At 38.2% G+C, this 22,909-nt stretch overlaps 1 protein-coding gene and 1 non-coding gene across 3 annotated transcripts in view; both read right to left on the bottom strand.

Moving 5' to 3' along the window:
* tou (bromodomain adjacent to zinc finger domain 2B toutatis) overlaps positions 1-22,909 on the bottom strand; it is an 860,023-nt gene that overhangs the window by 232,760 nt on the left and 604,354 nt on the right. The gene's annotated exons all lie outside the window — the stretch shown is intronic.
* LOC145405181 (5S ribosomal RNA) lies at positions 4,901-5,019 on the bottom strand. Its single transcript, XR_013898282.1, has one exon. It is a non-coding gene; the product is annotated as a 5S ribosomal RNA (ribosomal RNA).

Raw genomic sequence — 22,909 nt, 5'->3', positions numbered from 1 at the left:
GCTTAACTCTTGGAAGGTGCGGGCAAAATTTTGAACTAGGATGGTGGGAAGTTATATGAAAGTAAGTTTTACTCCTCAAAACTCTAATCTTGCTTGAATCTCTGTACTTTCCTTGTCTTTTATGTGATTTTATTAGCTTATCTTATAGCACAGCACCCTTGCGTCCAGTACACATTTGTCCAGTACGGTTGGCAAAAAAAATAAAATAACATATTATTACTGTCGGGCTAGTACGGATCAGCCATGCAAAGTGGGCCAAATCCAAGGAGTTCTTCTCTAGTACTGTCGTGTTGTGTCCAGTACTATAACCCGCCTGGGCGCGGGAAGATGGCCAACACCGAGGAATGCTTCCTTAGTAATGCCGTGCCAGTCCAGTACGTCTTCCTCCTGACTTGTGACGTGTGCCAGTCAAATTGCAGTAGTGCACTTCCCCCTGATGACGAAGATGATGACGTGTCAGTGTGTGACTATGAGGGATTTATGAAGGAGGTTGAGGCAGAGAGGCCTCCTCAGGATCCTGAAGGCCCTCCTCCAAGGGATTAGTAGGACCTCCTGCAGCCTCGGAAACCCCTCCCCCTTCCCCCTCAAGCCCATCACCACTCACCTTAATGGTTAGTAAAATCTCAGTTGTTTCAAAATGTAGTCAAGTTGAATTTGAGGAGGACTTTTTCAAGGCTTGTCTGACAATATTCATTTTTCCCATAAAGTCTGTTGTTTGTCCAGTACGGATTTAGTCCAGTACGGCAAAACTGTCTGACAAAAATACCGAACTGGACGTGAGGGTACTGTATAAACGCATCGAAGATGATGGTACACAATTTATACCCATGGAATATTTGGCTGTGAATTTTTTTATTTATTTATTTATTTTTTTTTTTTTTTTTTTGAGCCCTGGAAACAATCACTCATCACAGACAACAGATTTTCAAACCATCGTCAGTTTCTTTGTGGATTTTTGTTGTTTATGCATTGTTTTCATGAGGCTTAGCATTAATATGGATAATCCTATGTGTTTTGCTTTCTAAAAATGGCAGATTGACCTGAAAACAATGCCAAAATTAGGAGGGGTACTGAATATAAAGTTGTGTATAGGTCGGGTGTTTTTTGGTTTTCATTTTTTTTTAAATGTTTTTTCTTGGTGTTTTGCATTACTTTGGATATTCCTATGTGTGTTTTGATGTCTAAATATGGTAGACTGACCTGAAAACAGTGCCAAAAGAGGGGTGCTATACATACAGTAGTGTATAGGTCGGGTGTTTCTTGGTTTTCAAGGGGAAGCAGTAGGGGAGTGAAAGAGGCATAATAGATTGTTGGTGGAGAAGAGAGAAAACGAGGCGATGGAAAGAGCACTTTGAGGATTTGTTGAATGTAGAAAGTGAGAGCTGTGCGAATATACAGTATGTGGATGGGGAATGGCTAAGAGAAGAAGTGATGAGAAGAGGGAGGAAGAGATCAGTAGGGCAGAAGTAGTTGAAGCTATGAAGAAGCTCAAGATGGGAATGGCCCCAGGAATTGATGGAGTGTATTGTGAAATGATGAAGTATGGGGGTGAGATTGTTCTGGAGTGGATATGGAAGTTAAGTAGATTGGCTTGAGAAAAGGGAAGGGTTCCAGAGGACTGGAAATCAGGTATAATTGTTCCTTTATACAAAGGAAAAGGGGAGAGAGAAGTATGTGGTAACCATAGGGGTATTTGCCTTCTTAGTGTGACTGGAAAAATATATGGTAGAGTACAGTAACCTCTCAAATAACGCGGGGGTTAGGTTCCTGGAGAGGTCGCGTTAGTTAAAAATGCATTATTTAAACATAATTTTCCCATAAGAAACAATGGTAATATTGGGGGCTACATTCCTGGACTCTGGGAAAGTCTTCCAATTTGACGAGTTATGCTACTCTAAACTTAAAAGCAACAATATTAATTTGAAAGAAAATCCACATAAAAAACAAAAAACAGTATATTTGGGGAGAAATAAACAACATTTGGGCCCTAATTGGGCCGAAGCTTTGTTTACTTCTCCCCAAATACATACTCTTTTCATTTTTTACATGGATTTTCTTTCAATTCTGCTTCATTCATGGCACTGTGAAAGTTCCTCAACATTATTAATGCATTAGTAGGTCATAAAAACACTACAGTAAAAGCAACATTTTCATTAGGGTAAGTAGGTCACACACAGAACAACACACAGCCTCACTTCATCTATGCATCACTCGTCATCTGCTGCTGTCCCTCCCCACTCCGCTCCCCCACCTCCCACCACTTCCCACCCTAAATTTGTTGTCCCTCCTCGCTCTGCTGTCCTTCCTCTTCCTCTTCCTCTGACTCCCGTGCTACTGGTGATGAAGATAACCCCCTTAAGTTTTCTGTCTTCTTCATAAAGAACTGCTCTATCTTGGTCTGAGTGGTTTCCTTCTTTCTGTTCTGCAGCATCAAGTTGTAACAATTAGATCTGCCATCACTTTCCTGGTCAAATTTTGTCCAAAAATGAGCCAAATTGCTCAGAATGGGGCCAAACTTCATTTTTTAATATTATAATTCGAATAAAACAAGTTTAAGCAACAGGTAAATAAAAAATTGTATTTATGCATAAACTGCCACACACGGTCTATCAGCTCGGGACTGTCCAAGGCGTGCGTGGCTAATTTGAAACCATCACGTATGTGTAAAGTCGCATTAAATCGAGAAACCCTTGTTAGTTAAACATATCTCCTTAAATATTTGCTCATGTTAAAACGAAAACGCGTTTTTTAAACTCGCATTAGTTTAGAGGTTACTGTACTTATTGATAGGTTTAGGCATATAACTGAGGAGCTAGTTGGAGAAGAACAAGGGGGGTTTAGGAAGGGAAAAGGATGTGTAGATCGGATATTTGTATTAAGATGTTTAGTGGAGAAGTATCTTGAGAAGGGAAAGAAAGTGTATGCGGCCTTCATGGACCTGGAGAAAGTTTATGACAGAGTAGATAGACAAGGTATGTGGAAGATTTTAAGAATATATGGTGCGGATGAGAAATTGTTGAATGCTGCTAAGAGTATGTACGAGGGAGCTAGGGCTACAGTGCGGGTGGATGGTGAGCTGAGAGAGTTCTTTGATCTAAAGGAGGGACTGAAACAGGATGTGTGATGTCTCCATGGCTGTTTAATATATTCATGGATGTGGTTGTAAAGGAGATGCAAGGTAGGGCAGTGAATGTGGGGGTGGATCTAATGAATGAGGGTGAAGTGTGGAAGATTCTGGTGTTGCTGTTTGCTGATGATACAGCATTGTTGAGTGAAGATGAATGGGAGTTGCAAGGTTTGGTAAATGATTTTGGGAAAGTGTGTAAGTAAAGGAATCTGAAAGTTAATGTAAACATGTGTTATGGTGTTTGAAAGAAATGAAGTCACAGAATGCACAGCGAGGTTGGATGGTAAGAATATGGAGAATGTGAGTGCATTCAAGTACTTGGGTAGTGTGATGAGTAAGTATGGAAGTTTTCGGGATGAAGTGCTTGAAAGGGTACAGCAGGGAAGGAAGGCTGTTGGTTCACTGAAAGCGGTGATGAGAAATAGGGAGGTGAGTATGAAAGTCAAGAAGTCACTGCATGATAGTATTGTGATCCCTACCCTGACGTATGGAAGTGAAGCGTGGACCTTGCTAGAGTGGGAAAAGTAAATAGTGAAAGCAGTAGAAATGAGTTACTGAGAGGAACATGTGGAGGTACATGGAGGGACACATTGACGAACGATGAAGTGAAAGAACACTGTGGGGTGGATGTGGATGTGATTGAGAGAATTAGGAGAAATACACTGAGGTGGTCTGGACATGTGGAGAGAAGGAAGAATGAAAGACTGACTAAGTGGGTGTATGTAGGTGAAGTGGAGGGAGGGAGAGAAACGGAGAGACCGAGAACGAGGTGGGGGGATGGAGTTGAGAGGTATATGAGGGAAGGGGGAGTGAGCTGGGGGGAGGGCAGTCAAATGGCAGGTGACAGAGCGAACTGGAGGCGTTTGTCTGCGGCCACCCTCTGCAGGATTAGGGCGTCGGGCTATAGATAGATAGACAGACAAAAAAAAAAAAAATTCATGGTTTTCTTGGTGTTTTGTATTACTTTTGGATATTCCTATGTGTGTTTGGATGTCTAAATATGGCAGATTAACCTGAAAACAGTACCAAAATTAGGAGGGGTACTGTACATACAGTCATGTAATTTGAAAGGAGTACAAAGAGACAAACAGGAAAAAACAGAATGGGGAATGAATGGATTAATAAAATTAAAGAAAAGAAAGGTTTAGAGGTACTGTTTTCAGACAACCTTTCACCGGAAAATCACATTATCAAGATCACCAGAGATACATGTAACCTTCTGAGAAACATAAGAGTTGCATTTACTTATCTGGACAAATAGATGATGAAAAAGTTGATTGTATTAATAATTCACCCGAGGCTGGAATATGCAGCACATAAAAAGAACATAAGGACCGAAAGAATACAAAGACCAGCAACGAAGATGGTACCTGGCTTGAGAGAACTACTGTACAAGGAAAGGCTGTTGAAACTAAATATCCCAACCCAAGGAAATAGAAGGATAAGGGAAGATTTGATTAATGTGTACAGAGTATCAGAGGGAACGGACAAGTTTGATAGGGAGGACCTGTTTTTGTGGGATGAAAGAAAAACAAAGGGTCACAGAAAAAGGTTGAAAAGGAACACATGCAAGAGAGACAGCAAGAAATACAGCTTCCCTTACTGAACTACTGTAATGAAGCATGGAATAACCTGGATACTGAGGTGATAAATCCATCCATCCATCCATTGCCAGACGCCATGTATCCCAAATGGGGTGGCCAAGGGCTTAGAGTTAATTGTTTTACAGGGAGGGGCACTAATCCTCCACCAACCCTACTTGACACGTAGGGATGCCAACAGCATCTGGTGTTCCCAGGCGGTCACCCATCCAAGTACTAACCAGACCCAACGTTGCTTAACTTCGCTGATCGGATGGGAAGCGGTGTACTCAACGTGGCATGGCCGTTGCAAGAGAGACAGCAAGAAATACAGCTTCCCTTACTGAACTACTGTAATGAAGCATGGAATAACCTGGATACTGAGGTGATAAATGCCAAGGATATTCATGATTTCAAAACCAAGCTGGATGTTAGTAGTAATGGAGATGGGACAGCACAAGCATAGCTCCTTTCCTGTAAATCACAACTAGGTAAACACACACACACACACACACACACACACACACACACACACGAGCAGCCGGAGAGAGAGGTCGTCCCAGGCATCGCTCCTAACCTTGAGTAGTTTCAGGAATTCTGTCTGTCCTGTCTCCTAGGGTCTTTCTTTAAATTTAAAATAATGAAAGTTGGTAGACTACCAAAAATGTAAAGATTTGTTGGCAATAGTATACATGAATGTTTGTGGCTTATTCGGTAACAGCTGTTTAGGTACTTTACCGGTACGTTAAAGATGGCCGAAAATGTAAACAATGAGGGAATGGAATTTCAAGGATTTGATGCTAATACTAATGTCATGGACCTGGTGAAAACATTAATTATGAGGATTAGTGAACTCGAAAAAAAGGTAGAGAATCTAGTGATAAAGGATGTGTCAGGAAATACGGAAACCACCATACAGAGTCTAATCCAGTCCAACGAAACAGCCAATGAAGAGATTAAGAATTTGAAGAGGGAAAATGTTGAACTGAGGAGGAAACTTGAAGAGAGTACTAATAAAACGGAGAAGGTGAGTAATGTACTAGAAGAACACAAGGTAAAGTGGGCACACGTAGAAGAAGAACAGAAAGAAGTGGTCAGCTTAAGAGAGATCATCCAGGAAGAAAGGGAAATGAACAAGAAAGAAATGGAAGAAAATGTAGTGAAAATACCGAAGAAAAAAGAGAAAATAGTGAGAGAAACTGTAGAAAGGAACAGATGTGTGGTAGTATTTGGAAACAGGGAAGAGGAAGAAAAGGTTAGGTTCGCAAGACTCGAGAGAGACACGAACATGGTGAGAGGAATATTAGGCAAGATTGACCCCGAAGGAGACAAGTGGGTAAAAGAAATTGAGGAAGTAAGGAGGATAGGGCCTTATTAGAAAGGGGAAACAAGACCAATGAGAGTCAAGTTTACATCAGAAAGTGTAATAAATGAGATACTTAAAGTGACTTGGAAATTAAGCAAAGAGGCGGGGATGGAAAATATTATAATAAGAAAAGATCTGAATGAAGAAGAAAGAGAAGTTTTAAAATCATTAAAGGATGAAGTAAAGGAAAAAAATGATAAGAGGACAGAGGAAGAACGTAATACTTTTTTTTGGAGAGTATTGGACATGAAAGTAAGGAAATGGTATTTAAGGAAATAGACGTGAAGGAAACTAGGGGGGATGGTTGTGAAAGATCAGAAGTTGAGGAAGTGGTACGGACAGAGAGTAGGAGAGAAGAGGGTATTAATAATGTCAAAAATAATTTGAAGGTGATATATACTAATGTTGATGGTTTCATATCGACAAGGATCGAAATTAATGATTTCTTGAGAGAACATGAACCTGATGTCATGTGCTTTGTAGAGACCAAATTAAGAGAAGATATTGATGTTCATTAGGGAGATGGTAAATACAAACTGTGGAGAAAAGACAGAAAAGAAAAAAAGGGAGGAGGAGTGATGATAGCAGTGAAGAACAACATAAATGTAGATACTGTGGAAATGGGAGAAGGCAGGGCTGAAGTGATATATATGAAATTAGAAACTGGAGAGAATGTTAAGAGAGATATGGCGGTAGTGTATGTTCCCCCAAAGACGAGAGCATGGAAGGATGACGAATACCATGAGATGTTGTCAGATATGGCTAGCTACTTGCAAAAAATAATTGAGAAAAGCAATAATATAATTTTGGTGGGTGACTTTAATTGTAAAGAGGTGAACTGGGAGGAATGGTACTCGGGAGGCGGCGAGGACTCGTGGGGTACTATGTTATTAAATATAATAATGAATAATGTGATGACGCAGTGGGTCAAAGAAGAGACACGGTTTCGAGGTGAGGACACACCAGCAAGGTTAGATTTACTGTTCACCAAAGAACCCGATGTAATAGAATCATTGGAATATCTCTGTCCTTTGGGAAAAAGTGATCACGTGGTCATTGAGTTCCAGATGTTAATAGGAAACGTCGAGCCAAGAGACGAGCTTCATAGACAGGGAAGATACAACTTTGGCAAAGCAAATTTTACAGGATTGAGAAACTTTTTTGAAAATGCGGATTGGAGAAAATTAAGAGAAACAAGAGAGATACAAAGGAAGTGGGATATCTTTCTAGACCTCTATAATTTGGGAGTGGAAAAATTTGTACCAAGAGTAAGAGGGAAAGAAAACAGGAAAAAGGAGTGGTTTAATAGAAGGTGTATGATAGCAAAAAAAGAGAGAGATAAGGCGTGGAACAATTGGAGAAAGAGAGGTAACGACAGAACAAAGGAAGAATATAAAAGAACAAGAAACGAATACACAAGAATACGTAGGGAAGAAGAAAGGAATTTTGAAAAAGGTATAATTGACAAATGCAAGGATGAACCCAAACTGTTTTATAGATTTGTTAATGGCAAACTGAAACAAAAGGAAGGAATCACCAAGCTGAAAGTAGATGGAGAGGTCTTTAAGGATGCGGCAATGCAAGCAGAAATAATGAACAAACGTTTCCAGTCAGTTTTCACTAAAGAAAAGGAGCTTGTGGAGGGGAGGGAGTGATTAGAAATGTTCCGGTGATGAAAGATATAAAAGTGGAGGTGCAGGAAGTGTATAAATTACTGGAAACTCAAGATGTAAGGAAAGCCCCAGGACCTGATGGAATTTCTAATTGGGTACTGAAGGAATGCAGAGAACAACTGGCGGATAAAATTCACAGCTTAATTGTATGCTCACTGGAAGAGGGGAAAGTGCCAAAAGAATGGAAGAGGGCAAATGTGGTACCAATTTACAAGAGAGGAAACAGGGAAGAACCCCTGAATTATAGACCAGTGTCTCTAACCAGCATGGTCGCAAAATTGTGTGAGAGAATCCTGAAAGACAGATGGATAAAATATCTGGAAGAGATGAATATTTTGGCTGAATGTCAGTTTGGATTCAGAAGTGGAAGGTCATGTGTTTCAAACTTGTTGAGCTTTTACTCAAGAGCGATTGATGTGGTACAGGAGAGAGATGGTTGGGTGGATTGTGTGTACTTAGACTTAGAGAAGGCCTTTGACAAGGTACCTCATAAGAGACTAATGTGGAAACTAGAATATATAGGAGGACTAAAGGGGAAACTTCTGGAATGGATGAGAGACTTCTTGAGAGACAGACAAATGAGGACAGTAATAAAGGAAAAGATGTCTGGATGGAGGGAAGTAACAAGTGGAGTCCCTCAAGGCTCAGTGTTGGCGCCAGTAATGTTCCTGAGTTACGTAAATGATATGGTAGATGGAGTGAACAGTTATGCGAGTCTGTTTGCTGATGATGTAAAGATCTTGAGGAAGATAGAGGCTGAGGAGGATTGTAAAATACTGCAGGAGGATTTGGATAGGATACACAATTGGAGCCGGACGTGGGAAATGAAATTTAATGTAAAGAAATGTAAAATATTGGAAATGGGTAAAAGTAGCAGGAGACCATTACTGAATTATTTTTTGGGTAATGAATTAATCACAAAAAGGAGAGAAGAGAAAGATTTGGGAGTGCTGGTCCAAGATAGTTTGTCACCAGAAAAGCACATTAACAAGATAGTTGGAGAGACTTATAAGCTCTTGACTAACATAAGAGTAGCATTTCATTATATGGATGAGGAAATGATGAAAAAATTGATAGTGGCCATGATCCGCCCCAGGTTAGAATATGCAGCGGTAGTGTGGTCCCCACACAAAAAGAAAGATATAAACAAGATTGAGAAAATACAAAGAACAGCAACCAAGATGGTCCCCAGTCTGACAGACCTGTCATACAGAGAGAGGCTGGAAAAACTGGATTTGCCTTCGTTAGAGGAAAGGAGAAAGAGAGGAGACATGATCGCGGTGTTCAGGACCATGGTGGGAGTAGATAAAATTGACAAAGAGGATCTGTTTGTATGGGATAAGAGAGCAACAAGAGGACATGGAATGAAATTGAAAAAGTCAAGCTGCTTGAAGGATATCAAGAAATATAGCTTTCCTTACAGAAGTATAGACTTATGGAATAGCCTGGACAAAGAGATCGTCCAATCTAAAAACTTATACGAGTTTAAAGTTAAATTCGACTTATTGAGAAACAGCGACGGAAACCCACGTGCATAGTACATTCCGTGTATATCACAATTAGGTATATTAGGTAAATACTTAAATATTTGGAACGACTTAGACAAAGAGGTGGTGCATGAGAAAAACATTCATGTGTGTAAAGGTAGACTTGATAAATGTGGATATGGAGACAGGACAACACGAGCATTGCTCAATTCCTGTATACTACAAATAGGTAAATACACACCAGCATACCAGATGTTCAATAAAGCATCGAGAAACCTTCACTTTTGAGGTTGCAATTGCGAATTACGTATAATATCCACGAATTACTGATCTTGCAAACTGTTGTATGATGTTGCTGCATATTATGAATTCATTGTTTCGAAATGCTCAATTTAGGAGCTTCCACTGCATATATATATATATATATATATATATACAGTAGGCACTCATAGTAGCAGCCATGGCTCAGTGGGTTAGAGCGCTCCGTTCTGACCAAAAGGTCACAGGATCAAATCCACCCAAAGGTCATTGGTAGACATGAGGAAGGGCATCCGGTCATAAAATGCTACACGCTCCAATCCAAAAGTCCTCTATCCAGAGGCAATGCCCTAGCCCTTTGGGGATACCTGGCGTAAAACAAAATTATTATTTTTATTTTTTTATATACTCATAGTACACGAGTATATGGGCAGCAGAGGATGTCGCGTACTAGGAATTCGTGTACTCTGCATACATAAACTTATGGGAAAAAGTACATCTGGGCAGCATCCCCCTTCATGGGCAACCCTTGAGACTTTCAGATCTAAGTATTGTACTGTACAGGGAAATCATCTAAGTCATATTACCTAAGATAAAATAAACCAACAAGATTATGGCTATCTTAAATCAACAAGGATATGGCTTACCTAAACCAACAAGAATATGGCTGCTCACCTTAACCCAAGAGGGCAAGAGGCTTAATGGAGGTAAAAAAGGGATCCGAGGCAGGGTGAGGCACCTAGCATGGGTTTCGGGAGAATTCGTCGTCGTCAATTCGCCAACACAATGATAAGATAATTCACCGTCATTAATGAAGACGGCTATGGGTGACGCCAGAATATATATTCAAAGGCGACTACAGTGAGGAAGAAACAAGTTAATCATTGTCTTACGGCAAACTGACGATGGTGAATTTTCTCAGAACCCTAGCGGGCACCTGCACCACGTGCCACACCACTCTCGTCACCAGCACTTTCGACACTTTCACTAGCTAATGCACTTACTTCGTTCCTAAACCTTTCAAAGTGATGTCATCACTTCCTCCACTTGCAACTGACAGTGTTCAATGTTCTTGAGTTCTTCCTTCAATTTATCTAGGGCACACAGTATCCGGTTGAGCTCCATCACCGACAAGTCTCCGCTCTCAGTCACTGGTGGTTGGGGTGGCAATGTCGCGTGCTTGGGGTAAACCCCTGATTTGGGCCACTCTTCACTGCTGTCTTGCCTACAACGAGTTCAATTCGTGTACTATTATAAAATACACTAAAATTCAGAAAAAAAATAGGTCCTAGCATACAATGACGATTGCATACTCTGAACTCGGGTACTATGGGTACCTACTGTATACATACATATATATATATATATATATATATATATATACCCTATATATATATATATATATATATATATATATATATAAATATATATATATATATATATATATATATATATACCCTATATATATATATATATATATATATATATATATATATATATACACTGTGGTACAGTGGTAGAGTGTACGTTTCGCACGCTGGAGGACGTGGGTTTGCATCCCGCCAGAGTTGTAAAAACTTTGGGAATCGTTCACCGAGCCACTTACTACTTTGGCGGACATAAGGGGTGCTGTGGTTGACCAGTCTTGCATACTAGTATGCTTGCATCTAATCAGCTTAGGGCGGGCCGATTACACTTGGTTCACAGACTACACACACATCCAAAGTCTCTACAACACGACAATCACACTCACAAGCACTTCTCTCCCTACATACAGTCTCTACCACACAGCCTATGCTACTGGGTAATGATACATTGGCTGTATCGTACCTGCCTTGGTAGGGATAGGCCAGGGGCCTCAACAGCTGATGATGATGATGATGATGATGATATATACAATACCCTTGCATCCAGTATGCATTTGTCCAGTACTATTCTCGTCCAGTACAGTCAGCAAAAAAATACAATATTTTATTACTCTAGTACGGATTTTTTGGGCTAGTAAGGATCAGCCATGCAAAGTGGGCAAAATCCGAGGAGTTCCTCTCTAATACAGTACTGACATACTGCGTCCCGTACTACTACCCCTGGACATCTAACATGCTGTGGAGATACTGAAGGGGGAACTGTTCAAGGATACCAACGTAGTGCACTGCCAAGAAGTGTTAACTAATGTGGATGACAGTATCCGGTTCTATGTGGATTTACACAGGCAGCACGTCAATCAGAGAAGGCAGACCCTCATCACAAGGTTCTTTGAGCATCGAGATGACGAGAGGAGAGCCTTGCGGGAACCTCAACAACAGGCAGGAGAAGTAACAGGTATAGGTATGTCATCATCATCATCATCCGGACCTCCTTTCCCACACCCTAGGGCAGGGTGAGGAGTAGCAATGTCCAGACAGCCCAAGTCTGCCCAACCCAATGGGCCACACTTCCATTCACTCATCATTCAAGCCCCCGGAATCCTGGCTCTATCGGATACACCAAAAACATTCACAACATTCTGTAGCTTCACATAAACGTATCCAACAGAGTCAATCAGGACACTGCCACGTTAAAAAGGGGTGTGCCATATCCCTGATCATGCACTTCTCATCACAACATTCATCCAGCCAGCTTAACCTCTTGTCAGTTCCATAGCCTCACCAACTTCAAAACCTCTCTTCCTCACACCCTCATCCACCATATCACTCATATTCTCCTTGGCCTACCTCGCCTCCTCCCTCCTTCAAATTAGCTCAGATATACTTTTTGCACCACTCTGTTGTTATCCATTCTCTCCACACAACCATACCATCTCAGTACATTCTTTTCGACTCTGGTGTCCACCGACGACCTCACTCCACATCTTTCACGAATCACATTAGTTTATATCCTATCAACCCTCTGTACTCCACATACAGTACATTCCTCAGCAGTCCCATCTCCATTGCTCTTACTCTTGACTTTTCATTTTCATGCCACACCATAGTCTCACATCCATATGTCAAAGTTGGCACTAACACTCCTTCATGTAAGCCTCGTGCAGCTGCAACACTCAAGCCTCTGTTTCTCATCAAGGCCTTCATTGCACCAGCTACTTTTCTTCCTTGTGTCACTATACTTTCAACTTCTTTTGGACATTTTCCTCTGCTCTCAATCATTGTACCCTGGTATTTGAACTCTCTCACCAATTCCAGTCTCTCTCCATTCACTGTAACATCACACTGGGAGTCACCGTCTCTCTCAATAACCATCACTTTACTCTTTTCTACATTTACTCTTAAGGCACAACACTCACAGACATCAGCAAAACTCTGCACTAGCCTACCAAGTTCTTGTCCCGCATCAGCATACAACAAATTTGAGATATTCCATCCATCACCATTCATTACCAATGCCATCCCTCTCTCCATTACTTGTGTTTTTACTTCTCTCATCACCCAATCCATATATGAGTATATATTGAAAAACCATGGGGACATCACACAGCCTTGTCGCACGCCCACACAGATTATAAACAATTCACTTAGATGCCCATTAACATGGCATGCTTCACCACCATCATCAAAATGCTTGACGGCACCCAGCAGCTTATCATCTACATGTACATGCACAAGACTTTTCCACAATCCTTCTCTATCCACCTTGTCGTATGCTTTTTCCACATCCATGAATGTCATAAACACCTTATGGTCCTTCTCACAAGCCTTCTCTGCTATCTGTCTCACTGCAAAAACTTGATCCACACATTCTCTTCCACTCCTAAAGCCACCCTGTTCATCACTCACTGGGACTTCTGATATCTCTCTTACTTTCTCTGTAATAATTCTTCCATAAACCTTCCCTACCACACTCAACAAACTTATGCCACGATAATTCTTGCACTAATATCACTCACCTTTATTTTTGTGCAGGGCTACAATCACACCTTTTTTCATTCTGCTGGCACAGTTTCACTCATCCATGCCTTCTTACATGTCTCCAACAAGCACTTCATTCCACTCTCTCCACTACACTTAGGCATCTCTGCATACACCTCATCAACCCCAGCTGCTTTCCCATTTTTCAGCCACTTCATAGCACTGTTCACCCGTGTGTGTGTCACATCTCCTGACACTGCATTCCTTCTCTGCACACCCCCAAAACTAATCATGTTTACAGCTGCTCTGCTCTCTCTATTCCCATTCATCAGGCTTTCAAAATATTCTTTCCATTTGGTCCTTACTTCATCCCCATGGGTTAATAATCTACCACCTACATCCTTCACACCATCACATTTCTTTAAACTTTAACTTCTACATTTCCGCACCTCTTTCCAGAATAACTTCCTATTTTCAGAGTAGTTTGCGTTCATTTTCCTTCCTAGATCATCATTTACCTCCTCCTTTTCCTCTTCACTAGCCTCATTATGTGCATCTTGCTCTCAATATATTCAGTTCTAATTTCAACTGAACACCTGTCTTGTAACCACTTTAGTCACTTCTTCCTCTTTTCCTCCACCGCTCTCTTAACTTCATTATCCCAACATGCAGTACATTTCTTCTTTGTTGATACTCTTGCCACACCACACACCACTTTAGCAATCCTAACTTAGCAATCCCTATATGCATTCCAAAGGCTGTCCAGATCCATTTCATTTCAATTCACATATATATATATATATATATATATATATATATATATATATATATATATATATATATATATGAGTATATATATATATATATATATATATATATATATATATATGAGTATATATATATATATATATATATATATATATATATATATATATATATATATATATATATATATATATAAATATATATATATATATATATATATATATATATATAAATATATATATATATATATATATATATATATATATATATATATATATATATATATATATATATATATATATACAGTATATATATATATATATATATATATATACAGTATATATATATATATATATATATATATATACATACACGTATATATATACAATATACACGTGTATATATATGTATACATATATATATATATATATATATATATATATATATATATATATATTTGTGGTACGTGGGGCACTCACCATCCACTCACTCCATGTGGTGCTGCTCTCGGGTGTCTGCCCTTTCCTCTCCTCCATCCCTCTTTCCTTCCATCCTCTTCTGCCTTCCTTTCGTTCATTCTTTCCTTGTCCTTCTGCCTATGGGCAACTTTACACTCCCTCTTCAGTCTTTCTTTCCTTCATTCTTTCCTCTTCCTTCTGCATGTGGGTGACTCTACACTGAGTGACAAGCCAAATGGTTTCCTGTACACCAGGAAACCATTTACTACACTGGGTGGTAACCATATAACCAAATTTTGGCGCCTGGTGGTTTAGTGGGTAATTATTGCGCTCCAATCGGACTGAGCCAGTGAAGGTTTATATCCAAGGGTTGGTTGGGGTTGATTGCTCGTGTAACGCCACTCAGGGATGAGTGAGGCTGGTCACTCTCATCTTAAATGTCGGGACCAACTGCCTACGCTCCACATGGAGCAATGTAGGATTGGATGATAGATAGATAAATATTTATATATATATACATAATTGTATACATATATATATATATATATATATATATATTGCCAGACGCCTCAATCCCATTCGGGATGGCCACAAACAAATTGCCTCCACGTCACCCTGTCCCCCGCCATTTCACTGCCCTACTCCCAACTCACACCCCCCTCTCTCATATACCTCTCCACCCCATCCCTCCATCTCATCCTCGGCCTCCCCCTCCCTCTCCCCCCCCCTCCACCTCACTCACATACACTCTCTTCGTCAGTCTTTCACCTTCCATCCTCTGTACATGGCCATACCACCTCAAGTGTATTCCTCCTAACACTTCCTATCACATCCACATCCACACCACAACGCTCCTTTATATCCTCATTTGTCTGGCTGTTTCTCCATGTGACTCCACAGGCTCCTCCTGAATAACTCATTTCCACTGCTCTCACTCTTGACTTGTGTCCTTCCAACAACGTCAAAGCTTCACTTCCATATGTCAGAGTTGGTATCACAATACTGTCATGTAGTAACTTTTTCACTTCCACGCTCACTTCCCTGTTTCCTATCACTGCTTTCAAGGAACCAGCAACCTTTCTTCCCTGCTGTACCCTTTCAAGCACTTCACCCTCCAAACCTCCATCCTTACTCATCACACTACCCATGTACTTAAATGTACTCACATTTTCCAATTCCTCACCATCCAACCTCGCTGTGCATTCACTGACTTCACCTCTCTCAAAGATCTTCACTTTACTCTTCCCTACATTCACCTTTAGATTCCGTTTCTTACACACTCATCCAGATTTATCCACCAAGCCTTGCAGCTCCCCTTCGTCTTCACTCAACAACACAGTATCATCTGCAAACAACAGTACAGTGAGTTTCCAAACACTACACTCTCTCACCAGGGCCACTCCAACATCCACTACCCTACCTTGTACCTCTTTTATTACCCCAACCATGTACAGATTGAACAACCATGGAGACATGACACATCCCTGTTTCAACCCAACCTTCAAAGAGAAAAATTCACTCAGTTCACCATCCACACCCACTGCAGCCTTAGCACCATCATACATACTCTTCACAGCATCAACAACTTCCCATCTACTCCATATATTCTTAATACTTTCCACAATCCTTGTCTATCCACCCTGTCATATTCTTTCTCCAAATCCATGAAAGCCACATACAACTTCTTTCCCTTCTCTAGAAACTTTTCCACTAAAGATCTAAGAATGAATATCTGATCTACACAACCTCTTCCCTTCCCAAAGCCTCCCTGTTCTTCTCCAACTAATTCCTCTGTTCTTTCTCTAACTCTGTCAATAAGTTTCCTACCATACACTTTTCCTATTATACTAAGAAGACAAATGCCCTTATGATTACCACACACTTCTTTTTCCCCTTTTCCTTTGTACAAGGGAATAATTATACCTGACTTCCAATCCTCCAGAACTCTACCTTCCTCCCAGGCCAACCTGCACATCATCCATATCCATTCTACCACTATCTTTCCCCCATGCTTCAGCATTTCACCACACACTCCATCAATTCCTGGAGCTTTCCCCAATTTAACTTTTTTCATTACTTCCACAACTTCTATCCTACTGATTTCTTCTTGTCTTCTCACCTCCCTCCTTCTCCCAGCCATTCCCCAGCCACTTATACATGCATTACTTCCACCCTCTATGTTCAACAATTCCTTAAAGTGTTCTATCCATCTGCTCACTTTTTCTCCCTTCTCCACTAGTAATCTATCATTTTTATCCATATATATATATATATATATATATATATATATATATATATATATATATATATATATATATATATACATATATATATATATATATACAGTATATATATACACACACACACATACATACATATACCGTATGTATATATATATATATATATATATATATATATACACACACACACACACACACACATGCTGTATGTATATATATATATATATATATATATATATATATATATACACAGTAGGGCACAAGGTTTTGCAGCATCCACATTGTAGAAACGCACTTTCGCAGCAGCCATCAAATATTCCCGTGACTGTACATTCACGACTAAAAAAAGCACTTTCACATCCTCTGACACCACATGTTTCAGATTCTCACCACGGTGACATCAGCACCAACACTCAGTTTTGGCCTGTTTCCCATGTGTTCAGCGTGTCTGCAAGTTGAGTGTTAAACTCTCGTCTCCTTGATTAGTAATTGACAGAAATATGTCATCTTGTGCTTCAATTGGAGCCGGAGGTGGACCGGGTGATCATCAATATGGTGTAAGAAGGTGTGAACCTTGATCAGCAGGTGGTAAAGGGAAGACCAAGCATCACTACCACAAGGGGATGAAAAAACACAAGTACAGTATGATAACCAGTTAAAAACTCAAATCCTGGTGGATACCCCCTAGCATCAATTCATTATGTCCTTCACCCTGATCTTTCTGGTGAGTGTTCTATTTGAATGGAGGAAATATGTGTGTTATACATGTACGTAATATTGCTAATATTGTACATACTGTGTTTAAGTGTATTTTATGATGTTTTCATGTTTTACTGTTAGTTACTTTATGATTTAATGTGTTAACAGCATTTCAGGTAATTTAAGACATATTTAAAGTAGGAAATACATTAGGGTGGTGAGTTTTCTTGGGGGTCCAGTCCCTATTAGCTTATTTCCCATAAGGTCAATGTACCAACTTTGGCAGTATCAACTTTGGTGGCACTTTTCATGGTCCTTATTAGGCGCAAAACCTGGTGACCTGTGTACAGTGCTCCCTTAGCATCCACGGGGGTTAGGAAACAGAGACACCCGCATGTGTTAAAATTAACCCTGAGATATCTGCTGCCCCCCTTAACCCATATCATCCCAGGCATTTTTGCAATTTTATACCCACCCAATCCCAGACAAAAAACAGAACAAAATTTTATAGCATAAAATAATCCAAAAGGACATATAAATCAAGGAAAAGCAAAAAAAAGTACTCCTTATAGGAGAAATAAGTGCAGGATGGCCGTCCATCATGTTTCTAGCCCAGTTTCCCAAGCCGTGAGCTACGTTTTCCCACCCAGCTGGGAGGGATGAGAAAGAACAGGGGAGGAGAATGGGGGAATCCCCGTTCTCAATATCCTTCTCCACTGGCTCATATTCCTCCCCAGAAGAGTCATCCAGGTCTTCCTCTTCTACAGAATCACTAAATGAAGGGAGGGAGGGTCCATGTGACAGTGTCAACCGCCTCCCCCAGCCCAATGAGGCGGAAAAATGGCATGACTTCCACGACATTCTAACGCTGTGATGGACAGTGGCACACTGATGTCACCCAGCCATGCAGAACCAAACTCAGTGCTACAGGTGCTTGTGCACAATGTTGCCAATACATTAAGCTACTCCTTAGCAAAAAATTAGCTAGATTGAAGCAGTTAGAGACACGCTACAGAGTCTGAATTTTGCTGTTGGCACCATCACGTCGCTGGGATTACTTGAGACTTTTTGTACCGTCGTCACCATGCCGACGGCGGGATTGTACAGGTTAAAAACACCCCTGGACCCCCTTTACCCCTTTGGCTGCAGCAGCTGTGATGACAATGGACTGACTGTGCTCACTGCGGAGATACAGGAGAAAAATTGTGTGTCTTCAACTCGTGTTTTAACCCACTTGTAGTTAATCTTGAGAGCTAAAATTTTTGCCAGACAAAGATCAATCTTTCTACTATAGTTTCCAACAAACTGCATGTCCGTAGGCACTCAAGCATGGAGAACAATTTGAGAGAATACATGGTGTGTTTTGACTGTCTGATGCAGGAAATAGCCCAGGGAAGTGGAAATTTCCACCAAACCACAAGATTTTTTCCACACAAAATAGGGTTACAGCCACGTTTCCTCATCACAGTAATTGCAATAATAATAAAACGCTTCTAGCCAGTTTCCTATGATTTTGTTACGATTTTCCAATGTTTGTTAGACTTTAGCCAAACAGTAAAGATGTGAGGAAAATCATTACAAACTTTATCAAACATCATGAATGACTTTTATTACCACTTACTTTTATAAAGCTTATTGATATAATGTCATGTGTCATTTCATAGCATTGCTGCACAGTTTGCAACAACAAAAATGTTCGCTAGCTAATGCGCGTAGCATCATGGCTTCTCTGTTTATCGCAAAAATATCACTAAATCAATTATTTTATCACAGTAATTCACAATATAAAATAACACTTTCAGCCACTCTCGTATGATTTCAGTGCAATTCGGGTGCGTATTGTTCATGTTATTTACGAGAGAGGGGGGAGGGCAGCAAATCGGTTTAGACCAGCTCATCAAGGGGTACGAGAGAGAGAGAGGGTGGGGGGAGGGAAGCAAACCGGTTCAGACCAGCTCATCGAGGGTACATGGAAGAAAATAAATACTTCCAGCCCGTCCTAACTTTCCCCCTGATGAATTAATGGCATTAATGCCAGTATATGAAGTGGCCAAGATGAAAAGTGTTATATTTTGATTCACTGGATAATGCCATTACCTAAAACAGCCATGAACTGTGCCTGGGATAACGTTACAGTTGTAGTGAACAGTATCAGCAGAGTTCAACAAGATAAAATGATTCAGTGAATCTGGCCCTGGTACTGTATCCACCTGCGGATATTTAAAACCGTTTATGTTCCATCCAATCACAGATACTAAAATAAAATGAGTGTTATGTTAAACACAAATGTTAAGGGATGACTATATATATATATATATATATATATATATATATATATATATATATATATATATATATATACAGTACAATCCCAGCTATCCGGTATCCAGACAAACGGAATACTCAGAAAAACGGGAAAGTTCAAGGGCTGGTAGAAATGTCAGTAAGTTATAACTGTGCGCCAATTTGAATGGACCGCCAAACTGCCGTTTGATTGTGTCACACGAGGCTGGGTGAAGTCAGACAAAGCGAGGTGAAGACATTTCCGGCTAATGTAAATCCCTTAGCAAATGTCCTCTTAACCACCCCTCCTCTCCCCCTCTTTCCTCTACTTGAATTCAGTCATCCTCCACACCCTCCAAAAATCACCAGTCTGCTTTTTGCCACCAGACAGTAAACAAGCTCTCTTGCTAATGTGTTCCTCTGATAGACGGTAATTTGTACACTCCAAAATGCCTAAAGTGCAAAACTGGCAACGTAAGCGTATCGTGCTTACCTTGAAACAGAAGCTGGACATATGCAAAGGAGACTTGAAAAGAGGCGAACATTACCTCAAAACACTAATGCTTGAATATAAATGTTAATAGGAAAGAAAGTTTACTTTGTTGGAAAGAAAAAGGGCTTAAATAAATAATATGCCTGCATTTCATACTTACAACAATTATTTTATATACTGCAAAACAGCAGAGAGGTGGGTGAGGGGAGTAGTGCTGGAGGTCAAGAATGGAAGAAGAAGACCACTCTGGGTCATAAACGTAAACAAACACACGAGATGGCACAGGTGTCGTGATAATTCTACAGTGCAGTCATAACACATCATCAGTTCACTAATAAATGTTCCAAGCTTTTATTTCTTTATTTTATTTTTTCAATTTTCATGAGTACAGTACATATAATGAATACAGTAATTCGGTAAACAATGGACCGGTGCAATTTGTACGGAATTACTGCAAATTGATAGACATTGCTCACGTGCATTATGACCATGGTGTGTGTTTACAAGGCAGTTTTTCATGCGGAATCTCTTAGTGTAACCCCTAATTTGACTGGTGATTACCTGAACTGTATTTACTGCTGTGATAGCCTTTATATAGATTTAACCTGAGTAAATCAGAACTACGGGAAAAATCTGTAACCGGGAAGGTGAATTCCCCAAGCCACCCGGTTAACTGGGATTGTACTGTCTATATATATACATATATATATACTGTATATATATATATATATATATATATACTATATATATATATATATACTATATATATATATACTATATATATATATATATATATATACTATATATATACTATATATATACTATATATATATATATATATATATACTATATATATATATATATATATATATATATACTATATATATATATATTATATATATATATATATATACTATATATATATATATATATATATATATATATATAAACTATATATATATATATATATATATATATATATATATATATATACTATATATATATATATATATATATATATATAAATATATATATATATATATACTATATATATATATATATATATATATATATATATATATATATATATATATATATATATACTATATATATATATATATATATATATATATATATATACTATATATATATATATATATATATATATATATATATATACTATATATATATATATATATATATATATATATATATATATATATATACTATATATATATATATATATATATATATATATATATTTTTATATATATATATATATATATATATATTTATATATATATATATATATATATATATATATATATATATATATATACTATATATATATATATATATATATACTATATATATATATATATATATATATATATATATATATATATATATATATATATATATATATATATATATATACTATATATATATATATATATATATATATATATATATATATATATAAATATAGTATATATATATATATAGTATATATATATATGTATATATATATATATATATATATATATATATACTATATATATATATATATATATATATACTATATATATATATATATATATATATATATATACTATATATATATATATACTATATATATATATATATATACTATATATATATATATATATATATATATATATATACTGTATATATATATATATATAATATATGTATATATATATATATATATATATAACTATATATATAACTATATAATATATATAACTATATATATATATATATAACTATATATATATATATATATATATATATAAAACTATATATATAACTATATATATTATATATATATATATATATAAAACTATATATATATATATATAACTATATATATATATATATATACAGTATATGTAATATATATATATATTCATTCATTCATTGCCAGACGCCATGTATCCCACATGGGGTGGCCAATGGCTTAGAGTTAACTGTTTTACAGGGAGGGGCACTAATCCTCCACCAACCCCACTTGACACGTAGGGATGCACCCTATTGCGAGGATTCGAACCAGCGCTTGCAACTGCATGAGTACAGCAGCTTACCACACGGTCAAACCCCTACTTACGAAGGATCGACACGAAAAATCCACAGATACAATTTAAAAATCTGTGTGTGTGTGTGTGTGTATTTACCTAATTGTAGTATACAGGAATTGAGCAATGCTCGTGCTGTCCTGTCTCCATATCCACATTTATCTAGTCCACTTTTACACACATGAATGTTTTTCTCCTGCACCATCTTTTTGTCTAAGTCGTTCCAAATACTTATGTACTTACCCAATATACCAAATTGAGATACACACGAAAAAAATGCTATATGCTCGTGGGTTCCCCATTGCTGTTTCTCAGTAAGTCAAATTTAGCTTTAAACTCGTTTAAGTTTTTAGACTGGATGATGTCTTTGTCCAGGCTATTCCATAAATCTATAGTTCTGTAAGGAAAGCTATATTTCTTGATATCCTTCAAGCAGCTTAACTTTTTCAATTTCATTCCATATCCCTCTTGTTGCTCTCTTTTATCCCATAAAAACAGATCTTCTCAGTCAATTTTATCTACTCCCCACCATGGTCCTG

This window comes from Coenobita brevimanus, chromosome 65 (assembly GCF_032717465.1).
Source record: "Coenobita brevimanus isolate Jiangsu-jjx chromosome 65, ASM3271746v2, whole genome shotgun sequence".
Classification (NCBI taxonomy): Eukaryota; Metazoa; Arthropoda; class Malacostraca; order Decapoda; family Coenobitidae; genus Coenobita; species Coenobita brevimanus.
The sequence above is the reverse complement of the archived record's forward strand: the minus strand, read 5'-3'. Positions and strand labels throughout refer to the sequence as shown.